The 26,716-nt window shown below is 52.0% G+C and overlaps 1 protein-coding gene across 3 annotated transcripts in view; it reads right to left on the bottom strand.

Moving 5' to 3' along the window:
- Window positions 1–17,843, bottom strand: part of Sulf2 (sulfatase 2) — an 84,890-nt gene extending 67,047 nt beyond the window's left edge. For 2 of the 3 annotated variants that reach the window (XM_035446746.1, XM_027423385.2), the window contains exon 1: window positions 17,497–17,618. The gene's annotated coding sequence lies outside the window, so the exon portion shown is untranslated. The other variant, XM_027423383.2, reaches the window with a different exon arrangement.
- Window positions 17,844–26,716: the final 8,873 nt, after the last annotated feature.

Here is a 26,716-nt window from a genome sequence, read left to right as displayed (position 1 = left end):
AGGTGCTCAAGTTATTTCCTGACTTAGCACAGAATGCTCTCCCACAGCCCTCCACTGTGCCCAGAGGCCGCTGTGGCTCAGTGTGGCAGCTGCAGAGAGGGCCACTGAACCAGGTGGAGCCAATGCTCATCTCCTCGCTCTGGCTCCAGAGGAGTCTGAGAGCCTGCATTCTGAATGGTGTGTGTGTGTGTGTGTGTGTGTGTGTGTGTGTGTGTGTGTGTGTGTGTGTGGTTTGTATTTTGGTGATAATGGGTGGAATTAAGGTGTACTTTGTAGTCAGCCAAAGGCTAGTCAGTCAGGGCTGTCCTTCAGATGGAGTGTACCCCCAAAACACAGTAACCCCCTGAAAGAGCATTGTGGGGTAACTAGAGTTACTCCTCCTGCTGCTTGTTAGGACTGGGCACCCACCCTGTGTTAACTCAGCCACACACCCAACAGCAGGGTTAAGAGGCCCAGCCTAGGAAGTTGAGGTGGGAGGGGTTCAAGAATCTGCCATGAGTCACGTGGCTTGCAACCACATACACTCCCTGACCCCCAAGAAGTTCCTCAGAACAGATCACAACAGATGGGTCAGTGTTGTCCACCTTTGGGTGAGCTTGGTCAAGGGGACATAGGAGAGGGCAGGGTGCACCCTCCCCAGCAGGTCTCTGGGAAGTAAGCCCCGTAGCTCTATTGAGAGCCACCCGGCTCTGTGCACTCAGGCATCCTGACCCCAGGCCCCACTCCTGTGACCCCCACAATACCCAGGACTAAGGGTTAGTGAATAGGAAGTACACAGAGAAACTGCTGCTAGGGGCAGTCAGAAAAGGCTACCTGGAGGCGGGTCAGGGAGAGGGGGTGAGGAGAGTCAAATTTGACATGCTCAATAGGTACAAAGGCCTGAGAAGCCCTGGGGCTCAGGGAGAGTGAAATGATAGAGGGTGTGGCCTCAGGCAGAGGGGAAAGAATGAGGAACATGTGTGTGCCTAGGCAGTTAGTTGCCTAGCTGGAGACCGGACAGACGGACAGACGGAGGGACACTAAGCCCCCCTCCCTGATACCGCCCTGCTTCCTAGGTGTAGGGTCCCTCCAGCACTCTCTGATATCTATGGGAGTCCTAGGGCTTATGGGACAGTTTCCCATGTCCCCTTCTTAGGTCCAGGATCTTGGCACCCCGGTACCTCCTCCTGGGATTTCAGTTGAAAATGAGAACCAAGACAGCCATCAAACAGGACAGGGACAAAGGGACCCTTCTGAGGGGTGGGAGTTTGAGGGCGGAGACCCAGACAAGGCTCAGCATATTGACAGATAACTCAGGCATGAAGAATACAGGGCAGCCGGGGGTTGGTGGCTCACGCCTTTAATCCCAGCACTTGGGAGGCAGAGGCAGGCAGATCTCTGTGAGTTTGAGACCAGCCTGGTCTACAAGAGCTAGTCCCAGGACAACCTCCAAAGCCACAGAGAAACCCTGTCTCGCAAAAACCAAAAGAAAACCAAACCAAAACAAACAAAAATACAGGGCAAGGTAGGCCAAAAGCTCCAGCGGGTAACAGCCAGGCGAAAAACCATTGAGGCAACAGATCATTCATTTAGGAAGGCCTATGTACCAGGCACAGTTCTTGGTAGTATGAACAACAGGGGAACAAAGTCCTTGTCCTCATGGCACTGGCATTCCAATGAGTTGGTGAGTCTCCAGGAGGGTGAGGAGTAACCGACAGGATGGGAATGGTGTCAAGACCATGGTCCCAGCTGGTGCTCAGAGAGAGGCCGGAGGTAACACCTGCAAAATCTTGGGGAGCAGAATGCACAGATCGTCCACGTGCTAAAGAAGAGATGGCCAACAGGCCATGGGACCCCAGCACTCGCACACCCGCACCTCTGTTGTGTGCCAGGACCATTCCCTGCCCAGTGAAGACAACAGCACCCCAAATCTCTGCTCCCACCAAGCAGGCAGAGGATGTTTGGTGAACAGGGCAGTCCACACTGGTGGGTGGAGGCAAAAGGAGCTCTGAGCGGAGTGGACTGTGATCCGGAACTGGCTGCCAAGCTTTTAACCAGCTCTGCGGGCTGCCCAGCTTTTAACCAGCTCTGCGGGCTGCCCAGCTTTTAACCAGCTCTGCTGCCCACTGGATGCCGGGTGATGTGTAATTTCTTACGACCTCAGTATCTTTATCTATAAAGTGGAGAAATGAGAGCATTCATTACACAGAGCTGGGAGGATGGGATGGCTAACGGCCTTTACAAGTAGATCAGTATACAGCGAATGCCCAATCAACGTTGGCAAGTCTCATCTGCTGGCTTTGGGCCACCCAGCAACAGCATCCAGTTTTTATGAGAGCATCCTTTCCTTCCTGCATTTGGTTCATAATGTTTAGGCCCAGTTGCAGAGGTCAAAGGTTAGACCATGAGATCAAGACCTGAGCCAAGTAGAGCTTTTCAATCAATCCCCCTGTCTCAGTGGCTCACTCATCAGAAAGTAGGTGCTTTGGCCTACTGAGTATATACCATTCTACAAAAACAGGGGGACCCTGTCACCATCTCGCCACCTGCAGAGTAGAGAAGGAAGCCAGCCCTGGAAGAGGCCAGTTCTGGGAAGTGGTATGACATTAGAAGCCTGGTTCCAGCTAAGCCTGGGGGAAGAAGGCTCATTTCTAGGTCTTTCAGGGTCAATAGATTTCCCCTCTTCCTTCAGCTGTGAGCTGTCCTTTCCTTCCTTCCTTCCTTCCTTCTTTCTTTCTTTTCTTTGGTTTTTCAAGACAGGGTTTCTCTGTGGCTTTGGAGACTGTCCTGGGACTAGCTCTTATAGACCAGGCTGGTCTCAAACTCACTGAGATCCACCTGCCTCTGCCTCCCGAGTGCAGGGATTAAAGGCATGCACCACCAACACCCGGCTGTTCTCTCTTTCTTTAAGGTCAGCTTCCTCCCAATGCTTCTGACATGAGTCAAACTCACTTATTTCCGGAGACTCATGAAGAGTGGCTGCCCTCTGCTCTGTTGGTGGTCATGGCTGGCCAGGCTCCAGAACTGTGCCTGGGTTATGTGCTGGCTGCTGAGCAAAGCTGCATGTGGTCTCTGTCTGGCCTGGAGGATTCTGTGTAGGGCCGAGAGAGGACTCCAAAGCTGGTATCTAGCAATTGGGGGAGCTGCCTGTTCCCTTTCATGGCTCTGATTCCTGCCATTCATTCTCTTGATGTGTCTGTGACGCAGTGGCCTGATCTGAGGGCAGAGGACATGGCCCTTGCCTCTCCATGGAAAAGTCTTAGAGGTCACAGTATAGATGAATGCATAGGGCTCTGTGGCCCTTCTCAAAAACACACAGCATAAGGGCCTGCAGGCCATATCTCAGTGTCCTTGCCCTATTGGGCAGTGACAGCTGCCTGTTTACTGGGGTATAAGTTTGTCCCCTACCCATCCCAGAGGTTCCCCAGAGCCTCTGGAAGTCTGAATGACTGGAATATACCCAGCTCTCTCTTCTTTTTTCATATGACTCAGGAGGGTGAAAGCCATGATGTCAGGGTCCAGAGGGCAGGAAGGATTGACATCAGGTGTGAGTTACCTTGGCAATCTGTTTACTTCATGTTTTTAAGGGTAAAGTCTCACTTAAACTTGCCGAGTATCCAAAGGTAACCTTGAACTTCTTTCTGACCATCCTGTTCCCACCTCCTGGGTGCTGGGATTACAGACATGCACACCATACCCTGTGTATACAGTGCTGGGGCTGGATGCCAGACAGGAGCTGATCAACCAAGTTGCATCCCCAAGACCTTGTTTCTGGGTTGTTTTTCTTTCTTTTTCTTTTTTTTTTAGAGGGACAGAGATCTCACTGTGTGCTCCGTCAGGTCTGAAATGACCTGCCGGCCTCTGCCATAGGTATGCTACATGATGACAGGCTGTCCTGTTGGGCTCTCCCTACACATCTTCCTAGTGACACCTGGGAAAGGTAGAACTATCTTTCATATCTAAAGTTCAAGGAAACATTAAGTTCTTTCCATGGCTTCTGTCCTAAACTCCCTCTTGTTTGTAATGAGAGACAGATACTCAGACAACCTCCCATAGGGTGGGAGGTGACCCTGGAGGGCCTGCCTTGCAAGAAGTCTAGGTGTTATTTTTGGAAAAGGACACATGTCCCCAGGGACAACATGGAAAATGGAGGGAAAGACCTAGGGAGCTGGAGAGATGGCTCAGTGGTTAGAGCTCATACTACCCTTGCAGAGGACCTGAGTTCTGTTCCCAGCACCTATATTGAGCAGCTCCTGAGGGTTCTTGTGCCTTAGGCCTCTGAAGGTACTCCATTCACATATACAACTCCTACACACATTCTCATAATTAAAAATTAAGTATTTTTAAACAGACAAAGTACCTAGATTTAGGAGACAGGGCATAAGGAAAAGCCAGTCTGTCCTAAGCCCACAGACAATGAGGCCCCTCTGCAGCTCGGCTGGGAGCTGTGAGTGAATCTTCAAGGCCATCAGGTCTTTCCTAAGCACCTACTACATATGTGCTAGCCACTGCGTGTGGGTGCTGCAAGGGATACTGAGGCAGGGCTGGCTCCAGACACTGGCGTACTGGTGAGGACAACAGAGGATGGACGGATGAAGAGGAATTTCAGATTCTCCTAAGAGGTCTGAAGGAAGCTGTCGGGTGATGCTAGAGAGACCTAGTTAGAGGAGGCCTCTAGGAGGAGGTGACATTGAGCTGAGACATGAAGGTGGCAAGAAGCTGTTAAAGCTAGAATGTTACCTCCCTCCTTCCCTCACTTCCTTCTTCCATGTTGCTGGGGACTAACCCTCAGGCCTTGGGTTTCCTAGGCAATGCTCACGAAATACCTTCTAAGCAAGGGGAAAGGTGAACAAAAGGGCTGGTGGGATGGCTCAGTGGCAAAGCACTTGCTACAAAAGCTGGCCAACCTGGGTTCTGACCCTGGAACCCACATGAAGGTAAGAGACCCAACCAACTCCACAAAGTTGTCACCTAACTTCTGCACACACGCTGTGGGACCCATTCCCTGACCCACACCAAACACAAGAATGCTAATAAAGGCAAAGGCCCCGTGATTGGATTAAGCACAAAAACCTTGCGTGGCAGAAGCATGCAGGAGAGTGGCTGGCTGGCACAGCTGAGAGTGGACACAGCTGTACCCAAGCCCATGCCTGTGGCAGCCACGCCTGCTGTCCTTCCTGGGTGTTTCAGGGAACTAGAATCAGATAGGACATTCCCACCTCTGTTCTTTGTTCTTTCCTCTCAGCTGAGGACAAAGCTTCCTTGGCAAGAGTTACAGTTATTTCTGTAAAAGGCCCAGAGCCAAAAGCAATAAAGCCTAAGAACAGAGTCGTTATTCACGCCTAATTGCGGGCTGGTGTTCAGGGGGACTGACCGTCCCAGCCTCTCGCCCCACCTCTCAGGCCCACACTTCCCCTGCCCTGTGCATGCCCTGCACACAGCATAGGGGTTTCTGGCTGTGGTCTTTGGGAAGACCATCCAGGAGCCGTAGGGCATCCTGACTGCCGGGATTAATAGCCCAGTCATTTCTTCTCCTTCTGCCTGATGCCTAGCTGAGCACACCATCCCGAGCCAATATAAACAGCCCAGTGCTTCTGGTCATTCCAGAGGCTGGAACACACAGGTGGGACAGCCTCCTGAAGTTCCTTTGACCAAATAACCAGCTGGCGGTGGGATGGATAGAGAATATATGCCCCCCCCCCCCGTGCCTCACTGACTAATGAATTTCTGAGAGGAGGCCATTAGGGAGGAGGCTGTGGGTCTGTGAGTTGGGGCAGCTGCTCACCGGCTTCGAGGCATCAGCTGGGGTGTCAGTAAGTAGGCCCATTCTGGGGATGGAAGACAGGCAGGTGAGCATGCCAGGTCCAAACCAGGCCAGGTCTGGGGCATGTCCAGCATCCAGGGTGCTGGGAGGGCCCACGACAGTCATCTTCATTTTCCAGACAAGAACACTGAGATGCAACAGGATGAGGGGAGTTGACTTTGCCCTATAGAGAGGGGCTTCCAGACCCCAACAGTACCACAGTACAGGCCCTGGGAACAAGAAAAGCTGCCATGGATGTGTTGGCCTTTAACGAACTCCATCCTTTGGGATGACAGCTGCTCCAGCTAGGCATGGGCCACACAGACTTCTCATTTTTCCTGTCCAAGAAGCATCTGCTCCCTTTCCTTCTTTGGAAAACAGTACCCCAATTTTCTCTAGAGGATAGTCTCCCCTACCATGTGACCAGAGTCAGCCACTAAGACTCTTCCTGAGCTTAGTCCTCCCAGATAGTGCTCAGGGCAATGGTTCCAGCAAGGGTGGGTGGTTCTCCTGAATCCTCCACTCCAGAAGGCTAGTGACTCCTCCTCAGAGTCCCCCAGAGACTTCCAGACCAAGTCCTGTCCTCTCCTAAGCCCAGCCCTCCTATGGACCCAAGACTTCCAGTGCCTTCTTGATGAATCTAGTTTCTCAGGCAAGCATTGGGGCAGGTGAGCTGTTACTTCCACAGACTCTGCCTAGCAGCCACACCCGTGTGCAGTTTCCAACCTAGAAAATGGTATGTCTCCTCACCCTGTTCTGACCTAGAGAAAGTAGCCAATGTGACACTGGACCAGTATAAGGCTTAAGGCCCTGTAACTCTCATTTCTGCACCTTCTGAAGCCAGACCACACAGAGGACACCCCGCTGTGAGGCACTGTGAGGCCGTCCAGGCCACACATACACATGAGATTCAGCAAGGCCAAGGGACGCATGCATGCCTGTGACCTGTACTAGATGTGAGCCAGCTGGGCATAGCCAGTTTGGACTTGCCGCTGTAGTCACTCAAAGCAGATCATTCAAAGTCTTGTGGCAACCCACAGCACCCACAGAACATAAGAGAACCCCTAGTACATCCACCCAAGCTCAGTGAACCACCCGTGTGGCAGCTGTCCATATAGTGCCTCAGTTTCCCCCTTACTAGAAAGAGACGATCAACTTCCTGCTTCTAAAGATTTGTGGGATGACTAAGTGTCATGCAATAAGTAGAGGGCAGATTTAATTTAATTAATTTCTTTTTCTTTGTTTCTTTTTTTTAAGAGTAGGTCTCACATAGCACAGGCTAAGTTTTGAGCTTGATATGTAGCCAAGGATGACCTTGAACTCTTGATCCTACTGCCTCCACATCCTGGGTGCTGGGATTACACATGTGTGGTACCTGCTAGGTGTAAGATTTTAATATCACTAAACACACACTTGCAGTGTGTTGTCCCTCAGAGTGTGTCATACCCGGGTATTAACACCTGTGTGAGCCTTGTAACTGGGATGAGCGGGCCTGACACGGGGCCACTGCTCCAGGTCCCCCTCTCAGGCTTTGTTTCCTGCAGGTGTGAGAACCGAGGCCTGCTCCACTGGGAAAGACCACCCAGACACAGCAAGAACAGAGGCAGTTGGGCTCAGTCATGGTCTCAGGCTAGGCCCAAGAGGCACTCAGCTGGCCTAACGGGGCCCACACTGGCCCTCAACTCTCAAGTTACAGAAGAAGCTGAAAACTCTTAACTTTTAAATTTATTCTAGCAACTGGGGGCTGACAGAGGCAGGATTGTGAGTTCTGGGTCAGCCTGGGCTACATAGCAAGACTTTGTCAGGCCTCACCCCCACCATACAACAATCTATTAACTGATTTTTTCAAAAAGGTTCAAAGTGACACATGGATGAAGAGCCAAACACAGGCCCTGGTAGACAGCCTGGGATGCTTCTCCTCACCCCCTCCCACTTTCTTGTTTTTTAGACAGGGCCCTGAACTCTCAGTCCTCCTGTATGCTGGGTCTGCAGACACAAGCCTCTCATAGATGAAGCAGGATACCGCTCCAGTCCCGAAACAGAGCCCAGCCAGAGCTCAGAGCTCATCCTGGGATAGGCTCAAATGCTAGGAGCGGAGGTGATGGAGAGGCCTCAGCCTGGACTGTCATGCCACCTGCCTCAAAGCTAAACTTTCCCATCCCAGTGGCCCAAGAACCACCAGCTCTTGGGTGGGACCTGATGCCCCTGCTGGGGCAATGGGGGGATGACCCCTCCTCCACCAGCCACCGTGGGCATGCATGAGTCCAACCAGCTCCACCTCAAACTTGTTCTCTGCCAGTGACAAACAGGTTTGGACTTCCAGGCCAGGAGTAGTCACCTTGCAGCAAGGACAAAGGCTGCATTCCGTTCTGCCTTTGAGCCACAGGCCTCCTTCCTGGGCACCTGCAGGGCTGGGCCAAGCTCTAACAAGACAGTCTTAGCTACTCCAGGAGAGGAGAGAGGACACAAAGTACAAATAAGTGCTGAGAATTCCAGAGGAAATACTGTCATCCTACAGTGATATCACAGCTGAGACCAAAGGAGCCAGAGTGAAGTTATGAAGGAAAAGCAGGTCACAGAGTGGGGACAGTAAGTGACAAGGCCCTGGGGTTGGAGATAGCTCCCGGCATCTGAGAGCAGAGAGGTGGCCAGTATACGGGGATGCAGAGAACAGTCGGCAAGAGGGTTAGAGGCAAATGGGGCGGAGGCAGACAAGGCAGGGTGGACGGAGCCTGGATTTTATTACAGGAACAACAGGCCCTGACAAAGGCCGCTTCAGGATACATGCCACCTCCAGGAGCCCCTATGGGACTTGGCAGAAGGCACCTGAGCCTTCGCTCCTACTTTTGTGGTTCTCAATTGTGCAGAACACCAGTATTCCCTGGGCAGCTGCTAAGCACCTCAAGGCCTGAACTGCAACTCCAACAGCACTGGCTTAGCCATCAGGGTGTGGCCAGGCACTAGGAGATTCCCGGTCCTCTGGAGACAGTGAGGACCTCCCTTTCCTAACCATCTGCCTGTGCTCACAGTGACAGGTGCCATCCTGGGTTCTGGGGACAGGCTCCAGGTCTGGGGACAGACTAAACTCGGCTTCTTTCCCAAGCTGGTGTCCATGGGGCCTGGAAGGGGAGGTAGGGTGGGGCCAGAGCAGAACGTGGCATAGCAGAGCAGTAAGTCTGGTGATACCTTTCTTGTTGAACCCACTCAACTGTGTTTACTTGTCACGGGGCAAATGGCCTTCGCTAGAGACAGCCAACCCTGCTCAAAAGCTGAGGAAGGATTCTCAGATGAGAGCAGGAATAGGCAGTGACCACTGGAAGCCAGCTTTTCTGTCCCCAGGCCCTTGTGCCCAGACACTGATCTAGGTCACCACATCTACTTGGGGAGCAGGCTGCTATGACTGTTGCAGTTTCCAGGGAAGGCAACAGAGATGCAGTGAGGCAGAGTGACTCCCGTCTACATACAGCTCTTGAGAGGCCAAGCTGGCCAAGGCATTCTGATTAGAGCTGTTGTCTTTCATTGACACTATGGCCATTTGGAACAACATCTCTTCTACCCTGCTGCAGCTCATCCTGGGGAGTGGCCAATGACCCCAAGCTCAACTATAGAATGCATGGATGGCCCTGTTTGGCAAAGACTGGATTTGTCTTACTAGTAGCACTGAGTATCACAGCAAGATGGTGTGGGAAGAGAGGCTACAGGCATCTTTGGGGTAGATAGATGCCTTAGGCTCAAAGACCCCCTCCAAATCAGCATCGCTGTCAGCTCCTATTCCCGGGAGCACCCTGGGAATGTGTAAGGGCATCCAAGTCACCACCTGACTGGCCAGAGTGCTGAAGAAGTGTAGGGCTGTTTATGAAGACACACACACAGTGAACAACCACTCATTTCCAACACAACTTCAGGGGGAGGGTGGTTTTGATTTTGGGGAATAGAATCTCATGAGTCCCGACTGGCCTCGAACTCCCTGCCTCAGCCTCTGGAGTACTGGGATTACAAGCGTACACCAAGAGACCCAAGTTCCAGTATAATTTCCTAACTTCTGCCAGATAGTGCAGTAGATGAAAAAGCTGCTAGTGCCAGGCGGTGGTGGCTTACTCCTTCAGACCCAGCACTCAGAAGGCAGAAGCAGGCAGATCTCTCTGAGTTTCCAGACCAGCCTGGTCTATAGAACTAGAGTCAGGACAGCCAAGGCTACACAGAGAGACCCTGTCTCAAAAAACCAAAAGGAAAGAAAAGAAAAAGCCGCTGGCAGCTTCCAGAACCAAGAAATGGACCGTTGCCCACAAACAAGATCACTTTTGCCTGTTTTTTTTTTTTTTTTTACCCTATGCCCAAATAAACCAAGCAAAGACCAAAATCTGTTTCACTTGGGAAATTTGGCCAGTTGTTCACAATTTATTAAATTCCGTTGTTTTATGGGTATGTGGCTATGTGTGTGTATCTGTTTGTGAGTGTGAAGACTGCAGACTGATATCAGTTGTCTTTAATCTTACCTTTTAAGACAGGGCCTCTCATTAAACCTAGAGCTCAACAATTCAGCTAGACTAGCTGGCCAGCAAGTCTCAGGGATCCTCCTGATTCTGCCTCCATGGTGCTGGAGTTACAGGAGCTGCAGCCACATCTACTCTTAACATAGGTGCTGGGGACCCAAAGCTCAAGTCCTTGTGCTTTCTCAGCATCCACTTTACCCACCAGGCTGTCTCCTCAGCTGCTAGAAAGCATTTATGACCATACGGGCTAAACATCCACCTGCACTGGTTGCTGTGTGTGCCTGTCCCCACAATGTGGGCACCTGTACCAGTCCTGCCCATGTGTCCTGCCCAGATGTCCTGCTCAGGTGTCCCGCCAAGCTGGGCTGCAGTGTGTCCACTGTGTTTAATTATAAGCCATGCTGCCTTTGTTTTCCCTTTCATTTCTAATCAGGGTGTTTCACTGATGACTGTGTAGATACACTATCTGTGAATTCCTTCTAGGAAACCCTACCTTCAAAGTGCTTGCTAAAAACAGAAGGTGTTTGATCTGTTGGTTTGGGAAGCATTGAGTTAAGACCGTCAGCAAAACCCCATTTATCCTTGCTGGCGTTTGGTTTAGAATCCAGTACAACAGCCAGGCAAGGGCCTATAAGACACAGCAAAGTCTGCTGCAGGGTGTTTTCAGAAGGACTTTGTTCTCTGGAAAAAGAGATAGAAAGAAGTTCTGTCCTGTAACCCTCCCTCGAGGGGAGACTTGATGATTGGCGCTGTGGCAGCCACACTGAAATCAAGAGACGAGAAGGTGAAAGACAGACTTAAGGACAGACGAACAGTGGAGAGCAGGACCCTGGGATTTTGATAACACCATTCCAAGATGTTATCTAAAGACAAGACTTGGACTCTCCCCTACTTGGAACTTTGTTATGTGAAAAATAGAAACGTCAGTTGCCCAGAACACTAAACCAGGCATTCCATTTTACTGTAAGTAAAGCACTGTGAGCCACGTTCAAGTGAATAGACGCTGAGCTATGGTGAGGATCTTGGTCAGAGTCCCTGTTCTCCCAAACATCCAACTTAGCGGCTGGCCTTCAGAAGTCTGCAGACAGCATGTGTCCCCAGAGCTGCCACAGGCAGTGTCCAGCAAGCACAGACTCTCCTGAACTTCCCGAGGCTGTTTGCTTAGATTCCCACCTCTCTGGCTACCAAGGTGGGTCAGAGTCCTGCTGGGGTCCTGGCCACGAGCCAATAAGAAGAGCTGTCAGCAACACACTTCCCAGGCACATATGGCAGCCACCTGGCCAAACACATCTTATGTCCCTGCTTGAGGTCCCCAGCATTATGGATTCAGCCTCTCCTACCCCCTGGCCCCACAGACATGCTTAGCTTAAGGATTCCAGTCTGAGCTGGAATGAAGGGCTGTCTCCAGTGGGGCCCAGTGTGTAAAGCAGGGGGTCATGTTTTTCATAACACGCAGCTATGAGTCCGGGCAGGGGGAGCGGGGGTGGGAAGGGGGCAGGAGAGAGGTGGAGCTGCCACTGAGCCCACGTGTGTTTTGCAATCCTCTTGAGACTGGGAATGTAAAATGTAGAACACTAGTTTGTGCAAATATACCAAAGTGCTAGGTTCAGCAGCAGAGGAGGCTCAGCTGGGCAGATAGCTGCCCTACTCAGGAGTCTTCGTGCCACCTGCCAGGGTAGAGATGCCCCACCACACCAGGCAATTCCCAGAAGGCCTCCACCAATCACCCAGCAGTGAGGTGGGTGTCATGGGGGGCCCAGTGCTCCTAGGAGCATCAGAGGAGAGCCAGTGGGATGTCCAAAGATATTCACCAAAAGGGTGTGTGACAGGCCCTGGGGACAGGGAACTACACCAGAGAATAAAATGAGTTCTCCCTCGTAAGTGTGTCTAGCCACACAGCTTAAAATAGCTGGAAAGCATAATGGCTCCAAATGCTGCAGGTCACCAGACTTGCACATCCAAGATGTATGCAGGCACCTGGAGAGCCAGCTGGCTCAACCCCTCTTAACCTTCCCTCCTGGTCCCTCCTCACACTGCTCAGGAACCACCCTGCTCCAGGCCACCTGGTCACTGTACTAGGTCACCACACTCAGCACTGTGATCACTCCTTGTGGTGGGGCCCTCCTGAGTAGGGGAAGATTCCTGAGAAGCACTGGTGGTCTCTACCCACTAGATGTCTTATTTGTGACACTCAAAATTGTCCCCACCAGCTACTGCAACTTCCCTAGCTGGCGAGGGCACCTCTATTTGAGAATCAATGGCTCCTCCTTATTCTGGATCCACTCAAGTCCCGCTGGCCCCACACCCCAAATCTCTCTCCCCTGCATCAACCCAAACCATCACCATGATTCTGTCCCATGGCCATTCTCGGCTCCCCCATAGCTGCCCCGGGCCCTGGGCCTTGTGTCCCACTTCTCAGCATCAAGCCTACTGTTTAAGTTAGCCAAAGCTTTTTTGAAACAGATCTGCTCCTACCTGAAAACCTCCTATGGCTTTCCGCGTCATTCAAAGTCAAGTCTGAACACCACTCTCACTCACGACTCCTTACTCTGCTGGGCATCTGTGTCCTCTCCACCTCAGGCGCCTTTGCACAGGCTGCTTTACCACCTCAAATGCTCTCTCCTCAGCTCTTCTAAGGCCAGCCTCTTCCTTCATCTCAGGGAGGCCTCTCTAGACTACCTGCCTGAAGTTGCCTCACCGTGCTCCCCACTCATGAAGTTGCCTTGGGTTTCATTGATGGTTTTTTGGAGCCTGTTATGAACAGCCTTGACAATGGCCTTCTTCACTGCTTGCCCTTGGGGCCTTCCCCTCTTGCCGGGCTAGGTCCTTAGGCTGTAACTGGCTCTTGTCATCTTGAAGTTCATCTGACCCATTGTACTGAGACCTGTGAGGTACTGGGACCTGTGAAGTACGGGGACCCATGAGGTACTGGGACCCATGAGGTACTGGGACCCATGAGGTACTGAGACCTGTGAGGTACTGGGACCTGTGAAGTACGGGGACCCATGAGGTACTGGGACCCATGAGGTACTGGGACCCATGAGGTACTGAGACCTGTGAAGTACAGGGACCCGGAGGTACTGGGACCCATGAGGTACTGGGACCCGTGAGGTACTGAGATGGACCTGTGTGGTACTGGGCCCTGTGTGGTAGTGGGATCATGTAGCCATTGGACCCATACAATACCAAGGTTGTCACGTTCAAGGCAAAGGTGCATTCTGACACCTCTACATCCCTGCTCTCATCTGCAGCACCCCCACACACTGTTAGCCCCACAGGTCAACAAGGCCCTCTTTCAAGCTTTTTGCCGACTTGAACATATACAGGGTGCCCTGCTCCCTCCCTAGGGCTTCACATTTTTTAAACAAACACTTCAAGATGATTTTCACGGTGGCGGGCCAGGCAAACTCAGCCCCCAGAAAGCCCTGGCTTGAAGCCAGGCTGCAGCTTTCTCCACTGAAGCAGCTAAAGTAGGATCTGGTTCCCAAGCGCCCTGTGGAAAGGGAAGGGTGGCAATGTCACTGTGGTTCTCACCTCAGCCAGGGTGCTGACAGACAGGCTCCTCTGACCACAGCTGCCCATACAGGTGGCTCCTGGCTTCCCAAATGGCCAGGCTTCCCTTTTACAGGGGACCCCCGGTTTGTGGGACCCAGCAGCTACCCCCCCATCCAGACTGTGGTCTGAGGCATGCGTAACTTTATTATCCCAGCCAGTGAGCAATGAATGGTCTCACGGGAGGGCACCTGGGGGCCCAGGGGGCTGTTGCTGCCAAGAGGCTTGCTTCTATTGGGCTATGCCCACACAGGCGAGAGGGGGACACTCAGTAGCATTGCCCCCGCATCTCCAGTGTGATAACAGTCGAGGGTTACCTGGTACAGGTGCTAAGCACTTGGTGCTGACTATCTAACCCTGGCCCACAGACTCAAGGAAGGGTGTGAGGACTTACCCTCATCACTTGTTGGATAAGAACTCAGAGGCACAGAACGATTGAGTCACACACTCCCATGTCATTGCTGGGCAGGTGGCCAGACAGACTGGCTGTCTTCAACATCCAGCCTGGGGCTGCCAGAAACTGCAGCGTTAGTGCTGAGGAAGGCACAGAGTGAGGCAGAGGGCAGAGTGGAGATGGGGGAATGGCATCTATGGCAAATGCCGAGCCCCAATCAGGCAGTGCCTGCTGCCAGGGCTGCCTTAGGATTTGGGGGCCTGTGAGAGGCATCAGACATTTTTCTTTTGCCTCCGAGATTTCAGAGCCTCCCCCTTTCAATGGCTTGCAAGAGAAAGGGTCTTGATTGCGGCCCTTCTAAGAAAACACCCCAGCCCACATTTCATCTGCAACTGCAGCTGCCAGTAGATGTGGGTAATACAGTTCTGGCTTCGAGCCCATGAACTGCGGGGTCTGTAACCCCAGCGCCCAACTGCAGCCAGCTACTGCCTCTTCCCCTCTAGGCTCCAAGTGAGGTCTAGTTCCCTAGCAACCGCCCCAATTAGGCAATCACGCCATTTATCAGGATGCCAATTAATTATAATGATCTTAATGATCTCCCAATTAGATAGCGCCTTGAAGCCGGCTGGATCAGGGGCATCTGCCGGGGTCCCCACTAGGCCAGTCCCTGGGGCTGGCCTTAGCCAGCCTGTTCTGGCCTGCTGGTCACCATGGAGAGGCTCACTTTCCTGTCCACTGACACACACACAGAGCCCAGCCTGAAACCAAGTGCTTGGGACCCCCTCTGAGGCCACTCCACTAGCAGCCACAAGAGGGTCTCACTCCTACAGTGTCCTGTCTCTCTCCCTGTGCTTCTGAAGAGCTAAAAATCCTAATCTCAGCACGATTTTCATCGGCCACATTTGAGAGAAACCTTTGCATCGAGACCAGTGGAGGGAGACGAACGCAGGGGAAGAAGAGAGGGCAGAAGCAATGAGAGGAAAATAACAACACAAAAAACAATACAAACCAGGACACCTCCCTACTCTGTCCCAAAACAACTGGAGGTTCTTGGAGAAGGGAAAGGATTTGGAGGGGCTTCTAAGTTCCACAACTTTACTGTTTTACTGGTCAGGTCTTTCTTGTCCCCTGCATTTAGAAATAACTGAGCCCCTGGAGGAAGAGGTTCAGAGTGGGCCTGGGCCTCAGGAATGTACCACCGAGCACCATATTCAAGCCACCGCGCTGGGAAGATTTTGCATGGACACGTGACTTGTGTCTACAGGCCTACAACACTTCCTGCTTGCTATCTTTGAGGTGAAGGGGAAACTCCTTTGAACTGGTCAGAAAGGCAGGAAGGGCCTCAGGTTTTCAGAGAGGGCAGAGTTTAAGAATAGATAATGGCTGAGTGATAATCTCCCGCTGACCCAGGGGCCAGAAGCCACCAAGGCCAGACACAGGAGAGAGGCTCAATTCCCCAGTTAAAAGGCATTCTGAACATCCGGGTGAAATCCCTCATGGGATGGGGTCCTTGAATGAAGCCCCTGTGGGCCAGGGGGACAAGATGGGCACACAGACTGCACATGGGTGAACTTAGTTCCTCCCTGAGGGCCAGCCTTGTTTAAGCAAACCTACCTTAATTCTGAAAACCTAACATGCTATTAAGGTTTCAGAAAAAAAGAACAAACAAACATAAATTCAATAATAATAATAATAACCTCAAGACGGTTACACAAAGTCCAAAGCCACACTGCCTCTCAGCCAGGGCAGGGACGGCGGGTCCAGCATGCGACCGGCTAAGCCAAAATCATTATCAACAAACTGCGGATTTCAACACTAAATGGCGTAGAAACAGGTTGTTCTGATTTCCCTGAGGACCTAGCCAGGCTGGGTGGAGCATCTTGGGCAGAGGGGTCTTCAGGGAGCTCCCACCCCCTTTTAACCAATGCTTGTATCTTAGTTGATCCCTTTTGGGTAGAGGGAGCTGGACCCAGTCTCGGTCACCACAAACTGCATGATGAACAGTTCCGGAGAGAAAAATCCAGGATGTCCCTAGGGAAAGCCAGTGTCACCTGCTCTCTGTCACTCACCTCCAGAGTAGCCTGGGGGTGCACCGTGAGAAAGAGGCAGGGACAGATGGAGAGGGGAGAGGGCAGGAGTCCCCACAGACACAGCAAATATCTAGAATCAAACGTAAGCTGAATGTAATTACTTGGTTAATTAAATATTGACTTTTAACTCAAAAAGTGATTAAAACAAGCTGCAAGAGAGCCAATTCAGAAGGGGTGGGGCCGCTCAGAACTTTCAGGAAGTGGGGAGAGGCGGTGGGGGGAGGTCGTCACCACAGCCACGCTCTGTGCAGACCATCCTACTGTGTGGGGAGACAAGGCTCTCAGGGTCCCCGCCAGACAGAGGCCATCAAGCAGACTTACGGTCCGCGGGTGGTTTCCCTCCATCTGCCCACTTTGAGCTTCCTCTCGGCTGGCCACCAGCCGCCCTCGCAGGGACTAACACTACCATCCACGCTTCCCTGGGTAACACTCCGTGCCTGGCACGCTCAAAGCTCCACAAATGCTTGTCGAATGAATGAATGAACGAACTACTCTAAATGAAGTCTCAGTCCCGCAGCAGCGTCCCCTTCGGGCTTCTGGAGCCCGCGGCGGACGCAGGTCGGCCGGGCGATGGGTTCTGACCTGGCGCGGGAGAAGTTTTCCGATTTCATTTGTCCTCGGTTCTGCGAGCTCCTGGTCCTTGCTTGCTCGGGTCCTGCCCAGACAAGCTGCACGTGGCCTGGCTTCTAGCCGGCCCTCTGGGTCTAAACCCCCAAGGGGTCAACCCGGCCATGCTCCTGCAGCCCTTGGGTTCAGACGCCCTTCCCCGGGGACCACCGGGACGCCGCGAGAAGTCCTCCCCCCGCCGCCCAGCCTCACAGACAGGGTCAAAACGGTCAGCCCCCTGTGGCCGGCCGGCGCCGAAGCCTCTGGGTGCCCACCCTCCCGAAGCTGGGCGGCGGGGACCAGCTGGGCTCACCTGAGCCGTGCTCGCCCTGGAATCCGCGATCCGGGCCCGGCCCCGGCCCAGCGCCCCACTCACCGCGCGGACCCCGCGGCCTCACCGCGCCTCTGCCGCAGCCGGGCCGGGCCGCGGGCGTAGGGGACTCCGCGCTGCCGCTGCTCCAGCCGCCGCCGCCGCATCCCGGCTTCTGCTCCACCCCCCGCCCCGGCTCCGAGCGCTCCAGGACCCGGACCCGGCCCTCCCCCCGCCCCGCCGGGGACCCTGCGACCAAGCGCCTCACCCCGGCTCGCGGTCGCCCCGCGCCCCGGCTCGAAGTCCCGGCGGCTCCCGGCCTGCTGCCTGCCGAGCCGGTGGCCGGCCGCGCTCCCGCCGCCGAGCGCGCACCCTCGCGGGCCCCGGGCGCACTCACCCGCACCCGCTCCCGCTCGCCCTGGGCGCGGAGTTGAAGGCGATGTGCGCTGAGCAGAGAGCTGCCGGCGAGCCGGGACCGCGCGTGCGTGTGTGCGCGCGTGTGTGCCACTCGGACCGGGGGCGCATCTCTTAGTCCACCAGACACCGGCGCGAAGTCGCCAGGGCCATGGATCAGGCCCCGGGGCTGGCGCGCGGAGAATCCAGCCTCTTTCCGCTTTCTCGTCCTCCTCCCTCCCAGCTGCGAGGAGCCAAGTGTTCCCTGAGGCGTGCGACAGCCCCGGCCCGGCGCTGCCCCTCGTAATGACACGTTAATAAATGTTTTCTTTTATCCGCTTTCACAGGGGCTCGCCCTGGTTTGCAAACACCCGACTGCCTTTGCTGAAAGCCCAGCGCTCGCCTCTAAACACACACGCACACACTTGCCATTGGAGACGCCGGCTCGGGCCGATCCCCAAGCTAGATCGCTGGAGGAACTGCCCACGCGCCCGGGACCTTCCCACGCGCCTGCGAAGCTCTCTGAGAAATTAACTTGAGCTCAAGCGAAAGCAGAAGCTTTGCCCAGACATGGGCCGGGAATGGGAAAGAAAGGAGAGGCCGGCTACCTTGGTAAAGGGAAAACTCGACTCCAGGTGGTGCTGTCTGCGCAGTTTCTGCAGTCCCCGAAGCCACCAGAGGTCTGAGGGGCACTGGCTGCCTGGGGTGGGTGAAGAGCGCCACAGAGCCGACCAGTAACTGCAGAAACTACAGCCGATGAACAGGGGGGAACTGACCCTGTGGAGGGAACAGCGCTGGCCTCCGGTGGAAACGTAACCCTGAAAATCCTCCATGGTGCTCTATCCATTTATAGATACTGAAACCAAGACACAGAGCGGTTCTAAGATACTTGCCCAAGGTCAAGCAATGGATCGGGGATCTGAACCCAGGAAGCCGAGCTCGGCGTTGTATCTGAAACCCCAGGCTGTACTTACTTTCCAAATCCTCTTTTCCCTGGTGGGATTTTTCTAGTTTCCTGATGGATAGTATTGTCAAGTTTAATAAGTAAAAATAACAGGGTGACCATGGAGATTTAAAAAAATCTTTGCTGTTTATCTAAAGGTCAAATGGATTGTTTTGACTGGGTTGGGGGCTCTAGACTCCTCTTTGTACTAATCCTGAACTTGCTTTTCCAAGCCAGGGGTAGGTCCCACCTTTGGCCCAGTGTACAGTTGTGGCTGTACTTTCACGAGCCAAAAATATTGACACCCCCCTTTCTTCCAGCCTTATTGCTGCCTAAGAAGGGGCTCACTCCCTGTAGCACTGTTCCGTGGGTGCACTGGTGTCAGAGCTCTCCTATAATTAGTAGCTTCCTGAGAAGTGACTCGAGAAAGCGTGGTGGCCCGTGCCTGCTCTCCCAGCACTAGGGAGACAGCGGCAGGAGGATCAGAAATTCAAAGTCACCCTCTTCTACATAGTGAGTCTAAGATCCGCTAGAGGCCCAGGAGCCCCATTTAAAAACAAACAAAAAGAAAAATCTTAAAAACAAAAAATAAAACGGGTAGACAAGCAGGTGTAATCAGTTTTGCTATATAATCAACTGTACGTCTTTGTACAGTCAGCTGAAACAGTATTACGGTGGCTCACACCTGTAATCCCCACACTAGGAAGGCTGAGGCAGGAGTATCGCCCAAAGTCAAACCAGGCTATATAGTGAGACTGTCTCAGAGGCACCCAAAACAACAACCAACAAGTGTAAGTGTGATCTTTTTTTATTCTTTTCTTTCTCTGCACCGTTCAGCAGGTTCTGCATTTGCCCCTGGTCATCACAATCTTTGGAGAACTCAGATGCTCCGAGAGGTTAGGGTCTTGCCCACAGCCCACTTGCCCACAGTGGATAGGCGGGTGGCTTCACCCCCCCCACCCCCCAGTCCCCGTGAGCCCCATTGCAGAGGCTGTGCCTGGCTTTGGACCAGGTACCTCATCACAGCAGTGATTTTCTGGCAGGACCCCAGTGTCCCATGGGGGTCTAGGGCAGGAGAGGGAGGCGGATCCGGGCCGGAACCTGTGTCCTGTTTGCTTTGAGGTTCTGGAGGATGTTGTAGAAGTTGGGGATTTGCATCATAAAACAGCTGAAGAGCCACAGTAGGACCACACCCTTGCCCTTCAGAGGGTGGTTCTCTCTGTAGATGGGTGCGTCCACCAGAAATTCCAGGAAAGACAGCGGCTTACAGTCACCCAGGTGGGACTGCTCGCTGGAGGGAGTCGGCAGCACTTGACTTCTCTTAGGTTTTCTTTGGGCTGTTGCAACTGAGAGATCTAACACAGTGACATTGGCACCTGACCCTGGTCTCTTTCTTTACCGAGGAGAGGACAGAGTTTAAGGACAAATGTGTACTGAGACTCTCTCATCAACTAAGACACCTGGAGAGTCTGCGAAGCCTCTCCAGTTACATGTCTTCTCCTAATTCCTAGTGAACTCCGAACCCTGATGGTCTGGGCCTCATCCTGTGCCCCAGGCTCCTTCCAGGTGGCTGAGGAGAGCTGGCCCCACTCAAGGACTTCTGTGTGTATCTGAAGATGGGAGGGACCTCAGCATAAGATGTCCCCTAGCCTGGGGAGTGATAGTCTCTTCCACAGTTGGACTCTGGCCAGGGTGGGCTACACAGAGTCCGGGGGACCTTCAGGGCTTGAGTCTCCAGTCCCTGCCTTTCTAAGCACGTGATCTAGGCCAGCTTTCTTTTGTGTCCCCTCTGCCCCTGATGACATCATCATAACAAACAGACAACTGTGGAGCCGTATAAACTCCTCAGGCTGCCAGGCTGCCACCCCCCAACTCAATTGGTTTAACTTTGTAACTTTGACAACCTTTTTTTTTTTTCTTTCTGACACCCCATGCCTCGATTTTCCCTGCTGGGAGTCCCTTGGTGGCTTGCTATACAGGACATCATGGGTCCTGCTCACCCTGTGGGGTCCTCTCCCGTCTCACTTCCTTGACTCTGGCAATGGTGGGAACCCAAAAGCCTCTTTCTGGACCTTTTTGCGTCACAGCCCACAGGTTGAAACCAGTCAGATTGTTTAAACTTTTTTGGCTGCATCTGGGCCAGAGTTGATGGTAGTTTATGAGGGTTATAAAAGACAACCTTTTAACATGTCTCAAACAAATTGGCGTGTAAAGGAGAAACACTAAAGGGAGGGACATGGCTGTAGACTGGAGGCTCCGGCTGAGGCCCATGCTCTGGGGCACAGGTGGCTTTAATAATGCATGCAAGTTTGGCTGTGACTCCCCCCTCCAAGAGAAGTCTTTGCCCCCCTCTCAGCATGGAGATCAACCCTCCCAGCTCCTGAGGAGAGATGGGCTTTGCAGGGCTTTTAAAATACAAGTTTGAGTACCTTGCAAAACAATATGAATTTGTGGTTAGTTCTGCTGAAGTCTTAGAACCCAAGCTGTCTTGTCAGGAGAAATACCCTGGTATTAGGGAGAAACTGTTTATATGTCTTCAGATATTGTGATAATGAGAGCAGCTCCGTAAGCCCATTAAAACAGAACACTAATTGTATTTCATGTGGCCTCCCTGGGCCAGCACACGGTCACAGACAGGCTTTACTTCAGCAAAACACAGCTATCTTTGCATCGCCACAGCCGGTTCCCCCCTTTAATTACATGTAATTGTATAGTCTAATTTATTCTAACGCCTGACGCCTGAAAGTGCACATTTAGGAATCAAGGGCTAGTTTAGGAGGGAGGAGAATTATAAACCACTATAATTGCCTCGAGCTATTGCAAAGAGTGATGGCGTTTACTGTGAATTCTTACCAGAGAAAGCGTGGGACAGTCCCCAGTTAAGACACTCTTCAAAGACCACAGGTCATGGAGACAAATGCACTCATTGTTTGATGCTATACCATGGGTCTTTCTTGGGGAAACAGGCCAGAAAGTTTAACTGTGTGAATCTGTGTCTCCTGTGCGGTCCTGGTAAATGACGGTACACCTATACTGTGGGTGGAGCGGACAATAAAAATAGCCACGAGGCCCTGGGCAGAGCAGAAGCCTTTCTGCAGACAAGGTGGAACAAAGAGATCTTTCTTCTCAAGATTTATTTATTTATTTATTTTTTAATTATCTATAAGTGTGTCTGTTTGTGGGTATGTGTATGTGTGTGCAATACCCTCAGCAGTCAGAAGAGGGTGTCAGATCCCCCTAAACAAGGCATCAGGTCCCCTGGAGCTGGAGTTAAAAGCAGTTATAAGCAGCCTGATATGGGTGCTGGGAACCCAACTTTGATCCTCTGCAAAGGCAACATGTGCTCTTAACTTGTGGGCCATCCCTCCCAGCCCTGGGGGTTTTGTTTCCTTGAGGGGAAATGCACAAATGTGTCTGTTCCTAATTGCTGTTTAGTCTAGGGCTTTCTCTGGGACAGTACATCTAGTACATTTATGATTGAAATCCAGGAAAATCCCTTTTGAGCTATGATTCCAGTTCATAGATTGTGACTATCAGATGGTGGGGGAATGACTCATGTGTTCCAGGGCCAAGAGTCTAACAACCTAGGCTCAGCCATTGGCTAGCAGGTGCTCCTTTGCTGACCAATCCCTCTCCACCTAGGTTTCTCACTACGAATGTAGATAGGGGCTAGGGAAGTGGCTTGGTTGGGGGAAATTCTTTCTTTGGAAGCATGAGGACCTGAGTTCAACCCCCAGAATCTGTAAAAAGCCAGGTATGGCTGCTCACCTTTAATCCCACCACTGAGTTGGGATGGGGATGGGGGAGTGTGATGGGGGCGGGGGACACCTGGTATTAATCTCTGGCCTCTATCTTTGTCTAGTTCTGGCTTTCTCCTCCCTCCCTCCCTCCTCCCTCCTCCTCCCCTCCCTCTCTCCTCCCTCCTCCTCCCTCTCTCTCTCTCTCTCTCTCTCTCTCTCTCTCTCTCTCTCTCTCTTTCTCTCTCTCGTTTTTCCAGACAGGGTTTATCTGTCCTGGAACCCCCTCTGTAGACCTGGCTGATCTTGAACCCTCAGAGATCTGCCTGCCTCTGCCTCCCAAGTGCTGGTATTAAAGGCGTGCACCACCACCATCACCCAGCTCTGGCCACTTTATTTTTTGGGACACAATCTCTCACTGAACCCAGAAATCACTGATTTTGCAAGATTGGCCAGGAATCCGAACTCAAGCACACATGTTGTGTGACAAATACTTTACTATCCAAGCTGTCTCCCCAGGACCACTTGTTTTTTGTATGATAAAATCATCAAATAGAAACCCTGAAAGGACAATACGGTGGATACATTTGACCCCTCCACCTGAGGCCATGGCTGATTATGTTTCTCATGAGGGCTTGATTTGTTGCTGGGTCCCTTGGCAGGAGGCTGCAGACACGGTGACGCCATCACCCCTGGGGACTGGAGCGGGCATCTCCGAGGGATGTGCTGCTTTCCCAGATGGCCCTTCCCATCATTATGGCATCTAAGGAAATTAACAGTAATTCTGTAATCGCTCCCAGCTTGCTCCCATTAGCAGAGCCACAGAAGGATTTTTTTTTTCTTTCTTTGTTTCTCAAGCGCTTTCCTGCCTCAGGGCCTTTGCACTTGCTCTGCCCTCTCCCTAGAAAACCTGGCAAAGTTTCACTCTACCAGCTCTGTGTCTCCACAGGGTTCAGCTCAGATGTCACCTCCCTGTATGTTTTACCTGAAGACACTTCCTGGCCACTCTTCACCCATCTCCCCACGTTATCGTCTTCCTATAATTTGCCACCATCTGACTTTTTTTCTTTCCTATCTGTCCTTGAACTCACAGAGATCCACCTGTCTCTGCCTCATGCATGCTGGGACTAAAGGCACATGCTTCCACACCTGGCTGAGATTCCATTTTTATTTTGTGCCCGTGGCCACTGGCTGTGTTCCCCTCCTCATGCTCCACCTGACACCAGCCATAGTGTGCCTGTCACCGTCATAGTTTAGTGTCTAGAATATCAGCTACCACACAGTAATCCATACATGCTTGGTAAATGAATGAATAGCCTGTAGATCACACTTGCAAACAGAAGAGGCAGTAAAAATGATTGGCTCCCTGAATTTAGGGGCAGTTCCCAAAGCTCCAGTACCACAGCTGTCACCCAGCAGCTGTGTGTCACCATGGAGCTCCCTTTTCTGCTAATGGGGTCGGTGTCTGTCTCCACCATCTACAGTAATGCACTGAATAGTGTTTGGTTTAAACTGACAGCCTCCTTTGAACTTAAAATTTTATTTATTTGTGTGTGTGTGTGTGTGTGTGTGTGTGTGTGTGTGTGTGTGGCGGGGGGTCAGAGGGCAACTTTCAGAAGCCCGTTTTCTCCTAACCCCCTGTGGGTCCCAGGGATCAAACTCAGGTTGTCAGGGTTGTCAGCATGTGCCTTGATCTGGAGGAACCATGTCACTGGCTCCTAGCTCTTCTAATGAACACAAGATGGGTTAGTCAGGGCCCCTGATTTGAAGCCTATTTGGCAGCCCACTGGCTCACACTGAACAGCCTCCCAACAGTACCCTCCTGGGAAAACTGGTTGGCTGCATGGATGCTGCCACACTGCTGGTCACATGCTGCCAAGTGACCAACCAGCCAGCTCTACCTTTGGCCTGGAGAGGCTTTCAGGCTTACAGCTGGCATCTAACATGATGGGCAGAGCCTGTGGTCAAATATTTTGATGCCCAGTCTTGAGGCTACAGATTGGAGGCTCCCACAGAGCTAAGACCTGGCAGCCTGCCGAGGTAGGCACAGAGACCTCTCTCCCAGTGGGACAAGGGGGAACCCAGCAGTGGGACTTTGCTGTCCCATAGCTCTGGCGTGAATTTTGCTTCATCCCTGGCCTCTAAGTCGCAGATAGTTAACACTGGCTGCTCATAAGCAGGAACATAGAGGGTTTTCTACTTAAATTGTCGTGAACTTAAGTTTCAGCATAAGTTAGGGAGTGGATAAGAACCCTTGCTGTACAAGCACAAGGATCTCAGCGCCCAGGCAAGAATCTGGGTGTGGCTGTGTGGGAGCCTGTAACTCCAGGGCTGTGAGGGCAGAGACAGGGGGATTGCTGGGTTTGATGGCTGACCAACAGACCCTTTCTCAGGGGAATAAAGCAGAGTGATGGATCAGGATGCCTGACATCCTCCTCTGGCCCCTATATGCTCCTGGGTGTGGACATCAGCACATACCCGCACACACCATACATATCACACACACACACACACACACACACACACACACACACACACCACTAGGTATGTACACCACATACCTAGAACAAGAAAAATGAATTAGTAAAGACAAGAACAGCACTGGAAGTTCATACAAGAAAATAGCTGGGGGATACATGTGTGAGCTGGGGGATACAGTGTTTGTTGGGGGTCAGAAGAGAGAGACGTCTTTCCAGGGGCCACTTATCCAGTGGTGGAGAAAGTGCCCCACTTGTCTTCGGGGCACTGATTTCCAAGTCTGTCGCCTTGAGTAAAATACCTTTGATTTGTGATGGTTTCTTTTGATTCTCAACAGTGGTGTTGCAGTTAGTAAAACACCCTCCATGTGTCTGGAGTACCTTCTTAGAGATAAGCAGCTAAGGAGAGAGGGAGCATCTGCCTTATAGTAAGAAGTTTTTTCCTCTTTGGGGGGGGGGAGGGTGTCTTCCACCAAGATCCCAAGTAAATCACACACAGAGGCTTATTCTTAATTATGAACATCCGGCCTTAACTTGGCTTGTTTCTAGCCAGCTTTTCTTAACTTATAGTATCCCCTCTACCATTTCCCTGTGGACTTTTCCTGTTCTCTTACTTAGGTAAATCTTACTCTTACTCCATGGACTGCTGAGCAGCTAGACAGCTAGGTGGCCCCTGACACCCTCCTCTCTTTGTTCTCTTTCTTCCCCTCTTCCTTGTTTCTCCTCCTATTTATTCTCTCTGCCTACCAGCCCCGCCTATCCTTGCTCCTGCCTTGCTATCGGCCATTCAGCTCTTTATTAGGACCATCAGGTATTTTAGACAGGCACAGTAACACAGCTTCACAGAGTTAAACAAAAACAGTATAAACAAAAGCCCTACACCTTAAAATAATATCTCCCAACACTGCCTACTGTGTCTCCATTTCACAGTCTGCAGACCTGGATGGGGTGAGAAGGGAAAAGAGATGGTTGTCTGTTCCTCTCTGTTTCCTGACTGTGCATGGGATGCGGGCAGCTCCTGCATCCTTGACATCCCTGTCTTGATGAACTGTGAGCTGAAATAAACTCTTTGCCATGTAAAGGGGGATGGGTGGCAGTGGAGCCTAGAACCATGGGCATAATATTCTCTTTCTCCCTCATCCTTGTTTCTCCCTGGCTGCTTTGATGTGAGCATCAATGGAGTCAGCCCCCCTGGAATAGTGAGCCAAAAGAAATGCACTTCCCTAAAGTTGTCCTCTGAGGTATTTTGTCACAGTGATGAAAAGCTAACTAGGACCCCATGCTCCAGTTTTGTGGATGCCACTCAGGATTGGTAAATTCATGCATTCTGTATCCTGATGAGTGGTCAGACATGAACACATGATCCTTTGGTGGACCAATGGGAATAGGTCAGGGAGTTTTCCTTTGTGCTCTTGAGGGAGGGCAGCTTCTATTCCTGGTGACTTGCAAGCTGTAGAAGGCCACAATGGGCAGGGAACGGAAACAGACATCTTGGGGTGGGGAGGTAGGATTCCAAGGTGGTCACTGAGATTCCTAATCCTATTGTTCCCTTGGGTGTGGGCAGGACTATGAGCATAACATGTCCACCCCAGGATGAGGCTGAGGCAAAGGGATTTTGCAGATGGAATTAATGTCCCAAGTCAGTTAATAGAATTTAATGGAAAGGAGATTGTCTTGCTTGGGCCCTGTTAATCAGGCACAAGCCTCAAGGGGGTTGGGTTCCTTCTAGAATAATGTTCTCTAGCTGGCCTTAATGGGAGAGGTAATTTGTCATTCTGGAGGCCACATGGTGCAGATGACCCTGCCTGACAACAAAAACCTAGAATCGTGGACTGTTGATGAAAGTTTCGCTGGTGGAAGTCAAAGCCCCACAAACACGAGGAACTGAGTTCTGAGCTACCATCACAGCCTTGTCCACTGTCAGCCTGGGCCTCTGTTT

The sequence above is a fragment of the Cricetulus griseus genome, chromosome 6 (genome assembly GCF_003668045.3).
Source record: "Cricetulus griseus strain 17A/GY chromosome 6, alternate assembly CriGri-PICRH-1.0, whole genome shotgun sequence".
Lineage (NCBI taxonomy): Eukaryota > Metazoa > Chordata > Mammalia > Rodentia > Cricetidae > Cricetulus > Cricetulus griseus.
This window is presented reverse-complemented; position numbering and strand designations above follow the sequence as displayed.